This window comes from Coffea eugenioides, unplaced genomic scaffold (genome assembly GCF_003713205.1).
Source record: "Coffea eugenioides isolate CCC68of unplaced genomic scaffold, Ceug_1.0 ScVebR1_94;HRSCAF=444, whole genome shotgun sequence".
Lineage (NCBI taxonomy): Eukaryota > Viridiplantae > Streptophyta > Magnoliopsida > Gentianales > Rubiaceae > Coffea > Coffea eugenioides.
Window position 1 is genome coordinate 356094 of NW_020864831.1, and position 5217 is coordinate 361310.

Consider the following 5217-nt stretch of genomic DNA (forward strand, 5'->3'; position numbering starts at 1 on the left):
CACTTCACAACCAACCTCACTACCACTAAACTAAGGGTTTTTATGGAGAAATTCCAAGTTTAATCGGTTGATTTGCTAGGTTGAGCAAGATTGAAAGGAAGAAAGGTGAGAGTTTTCTTTTCTTTTCCTCTTGAGATGGCCGGCCAAAGAAGCTTGTAAATGAGGATAATTTTGGGTCAATTTTTGATTAATTGGTAAAGTGATGAATAGTGGTCAAAGTCCAAGAGTAAATCACAAAGTGACACTTGTCACTCTCATTAATGCAAAGCTATCCTTTTGTCTCTCCCACACTAATCCATTTGGTAACCTCTAATTATCTCTTAACACTTAGTAAATCAAACCCTGTATACAAAACTTAACCTAACTGGCCGAATTTTACCGAACTTTCCGCACTAGCGGGTCCTACGCCCGGTATTCACTCCTAAAATCTCATGAACCAACTTATACTAGAAAAATGATTGAAAAATCATATTTACTCATAAAATTATATAGAAATTTTCCTAATATAGAAAATATGAAATGCATGCAATTCAATAAAATAAAACCTAAAAAATAAGAAAATTTACGGGCTCTCACACTCTCTCCCCCTTAAAAGAATTTCGCTCTCGAAATTTCTCACCTTGATTCACGAATAGGTCAGGGTATTTCATGTTTACCGGCAAGAAATGGGCCGATTTGGTTAATCGATCAACGATCACCCAAACGGCATCGTGTCCTCGTTGCGTTCGCGGCAAACCTGAAACGAAGTCCATTGTGATGTTTTCCCACTTCCACTCGGGTATTTCAAGGGGTTGTAACAAGCCCGATGGTTTTTGATGCTCCGCCTTAACCTGTTGGCAAACGAGACATTTTTGCACGTACAGAGCGATCTCCTTCTTCATGTTATCCCACCAATATGTTCATTTTAGGTCTGCTACTACTCGGATGGATTGTGTATCTGGACCGATGAGCTTCCTCTAAGATCTCCGTTCTTACCGCTTCATCTTTAGGCACCACCACTCGGTTTCGGTATTTTAGAATACCCTCGGGACTAATGTTGAAGTCGGTTGATTCCCCTTTTTCCACCTTCTCTCCCCACTTTCGCACCATCGAATCCTCCTTTTGCGCTTCTTTAATTCGCTCCAGTAGGGTGGATGTTACCTTAATATTACCAAAAACCACCTTATGACTCCCAAGGCAGGGTTTTCACTCGCAAACGGATTCTAACAAATCCTACTCTTTGATCATTAACCCTGCTACTTGAATCTTGCGATTTAAGGCATCAGCCACCACGTTTGCCTTCCCCGGATGGTAGTTGATAATGCAGTCGTAATCCTCCAGAAATTCCATCCACCGTCGCTGCCTCATATTCAATTCCTTTTGTGCAAAGAGGTATCTAAGGCTCTTGTGGTCTGAGTAAACTTCGAAGGTCACCCCGTACAGGTAGTGTCTCCACTTTTTCAAAGCGAAAACAACCACGGCTAACTCAAGATCGTGGGTTGGGTAGTTCTGCTCGTGGGGTTTCAGCTTCCTAGAGGCAAAAGACATCACATTCTGGTTCTGCATCAGCATACACCCAGACCTTCCCGCGACGCGTCGGTATCAACGGTAAACCCGTCTACTCCATTAGGCAAGACTAGAACTGGGGCCATAGTTAATCTTTTCTTTAGCTCCTGAAAACTCATTTCGCATTTGGCATCCCACACAAACCGACCATGCTTCTTTGTCAAGTCGGTTAAAGGACCGGCAAGTTTGGAAAAGTCTTTAATGAAACGTCGGTAATACCCCGCCAACCCTAGAAAACTACGAATCTCCGTGGGATTTTCTGGCCGTTTCCAATGGGTCACCGCCTCTACTTTCGCTGGGTCAATCGAGATACCCTCTTGGGAAATTACGTGCCCTAAGAAAGAAATTTTCTCCAGCCAAAACTCGCACTTACTGAACTTGACGTATAACCGATGCTCTATTAGGGTTTGCAGAACAATTCTTAGGTGCTGTTCATGCTTCTCGCGAGTCTTGGAGTAGACCAAGATGTCATCAATGAAAACAACGACAATCGGTCCAAGTAGGGCTTAAAATGTGAGACTCCGTAAATTTTCTTATTTTCTAGGTTTTATTCTATTTAATTGCATGCTTTTCTGCATTTTCTTTATTAAGAAAATTTTCTAGATAATTTTTATGAGTAAATATAGTTTTAAAATGATTTTTCTAGTATCGGTTAGTTTTTGAGACATTAAGAGCGTATACCGGACGTGGGACCCGCTAGTGCGGAAAGTTCGGTAAAATTCGACCAGTTAGGTTAAGTTTTGTATACCGGGAATAGTTTAGCAGGTGTTAAGAGATAATTGGAGGTTACCCAATGGATGAGAGTTGGAGAGACAAAAGGATAGCCTTGCATTAATTAGAGTGCCATGTGTCACTTGGTGGTTAACTCTTGGACTTTGACCACTATTCACCACTTTACCAATTAATACAAAAATTGACCAAAAACATCTTCATTTGCAAGCTTCCTGTCGCGCCCCATTTTTAAAACAGATAAATTTAGTTTTAGAAAAAATGTTTATTTTGAATGAAAAATGAGTTTTTGATTTTTTAGAAAATAAGAAAATGGGTCCAAATGGGACTTGAAAATGCGACGATTTGACCCAAAATAATAGTTTAAAAGGGTTTTGAATAAAAATTGGAGTCGCCACTTGGTATTGAGTTAAGGTGTACCAAGTCACCTAAAAATAAAATTTTTAAATAAAATTATAGAAAACCCTTTTAAACGACTCCTAAGTCTACGAAAATCAGAGAAAGTGTTCGGTAGTCACATTTGATGAGAGGGAAGGCAAGGACGAAGTCCAAGGCACCCTCTCAACCTAGCCAAGGCTAGTTGCGCGATTTAGTCAAAGATTTTTCTTATTTTAACCTAAAGATTTATCACATTTGAATGTACTATATGAATGCAAAACTTAAACCAAAAGGGGTGCAAGGGGGGTCAAAATATCTCTTCAAAACTTAATTGGTGCCAATCACATTAATTGTGATGCCCAATAGGGATTCTTTGGAGAGGTCACGAATAATGCTAATGACGAGAAAATGAATGGAATGAATGTATGCAATGTGAAAACATGAACTTGTGTGAAGTAAAAAAAAAGTGATAATAATAATAAAATAATAGTGTGTAAGTGGGAGCGTGCAAATGGGGGTGCAAGGTGAGGTATGTAAAGTGATAGTGTTAAGTGCATGTGTGCTTAGTGAGTATATAAAAGTGTATGTGTACAAGTGAGGGAGAGTGTAAAGTGTAGGTGTGCAAATGAGTGTATAAAAGTGCACGTGTGTAAGTGATGGAAAGTGTAAAAGTGTAGGCGTGCAAGTGAGTGTATAAAAGTGCACGTGTGTAAGTGACGGAAAGTGTAAAAGTGTAGGCGTGCAAGTGAGTGTCTAAAAAATGTAAATGTGAAAATGTGTGAGAGTGTAGAGTAAAGTGAGAGTGCAAAGTGATAATGAATAAATGAAATGCATGAACCCTAGAGGAATGCAAGCAAGACGGGTACGGGGTGACCCTAAATCGTGACTCTTAATTTGCCTTTTGATTAGAAAAGAAACAAGCGTGCTAAGGCTATGTGTAGCCACACTCGTCTGTTTCCCTTACCAAAAAGGGGAACTCCCTAACCTAATCAAGCAAATGATCCTAATAATTAGCATGAAATGCAAGGTCCTAAATGTGTGAGGGAAAGGTTAGGGGAGCATGCAAAAATGTGAAAATACTAAAAGAAAAATGCATGAAATGTAGTGAGGGCACGCAAATATGTACTAGCGAGGGGTGGCCCTATTGGGTCTAGCATTGGACTAGCCCTTAACTAACGCTCTCTCACAAGCATTGGACTTGTTGGAGCTCGAGGGGAAGACCATGACTAGTATTGGACTAGCCACGGTAACGTACATTCATCCATATGATCAGATATAATAATAAAAGCAAATAGACATGCAAGGCACATATTTTCACATAGCACATAGCACATAAGCATGCTTGTCTAGATGCAAAGTCTAGGGAAAGCAATTAAACACATAGACAGGCAAACACACAAGCAAATGAATCAGGCGAACAAACAAGCCGTATCTATTACAAAAGGGGATGTCCTACTACAATCTAAAGGGGGAATGAAATAAATAAAAATAAATAAATAAATAAGTAAATCCCCTAACTATTACAACTTTGGCATTCAAGTGCCTTTCGAATGATAAAAATTGAACTAAAATTAAATATACAAAAACTAAAACCAATAAATAAAATGATAAATAAAAAAAAATTCCCTAGAGGCATGCAATTAAACACGTAGGGTCACATAGTGCACGTAGGAAAACTAAAATTAAAGAGATAGAGGTTACCTCCCTTGCAAATGACAATCAAATAAAGGAAAAATTAGCTTCAAAACAATAAAAAGGTCAAGGTACCACATTAATTGAGAAAAATTAAAAGAAATGTGCAAATACAAAGCTCACTTGATTATAAAGCCCCTAAAATCATGAATTAAGTGCAATTGAAACAAAGCATAGTAGTTAATTGAAGCAAACAAGCAATGAAGTTGTAAAATTAAAACTACCAAGGACCAAATTGAGGAAATTATTCAATCGATTGGGTCATAGCAGCATTAGTTAGAAGCCAAGGGGTCAAAGTGCAATTATTGAAAGATTTTCATGCACGAACATGCAAATGCTTCAGGCAAACCACCGAACCAAGCTTTCTTTGTTTCTGCAATATACTGAGTTTCTCAAGTGAAATCCTAATGCAACTAACATCTCAGCCGATCAAACAAAGCCTCGACATTAAACCCAAAGCAAATACAAAATTCAACAACCCAGTAACTTAATCATGAAGTTATGCAAAATCTGGAAATGCAGACAAAGATTCGGAAACTTCATTATCCTTTGCTGCAAAGCTTACGAAGCATTATCTTTATCCTTCATTATCTTAATTTGCCTTTTGATTAGAAAAGAAACAAGCGTGCTAAGGCTATGTGTAGCCACACTCGTCTGTTTCCCTTACCAAAAAGGGGAACTCCCTAACCTAATCAAGCAAATGATCCTAATAATTAGCATGAAATGCAAGGTCCTAAATGTGTGAGGGAAAGGTTAGGGGAGCATGCAAAAATGTGAAAATACTAAAAGAAAAATGCATGAAATGTAGTGAGGGCACGCAAATATGTACTAGCGAGGGGTGGCCCTATTGGGTCTAGCATTGGACTAGCCCTT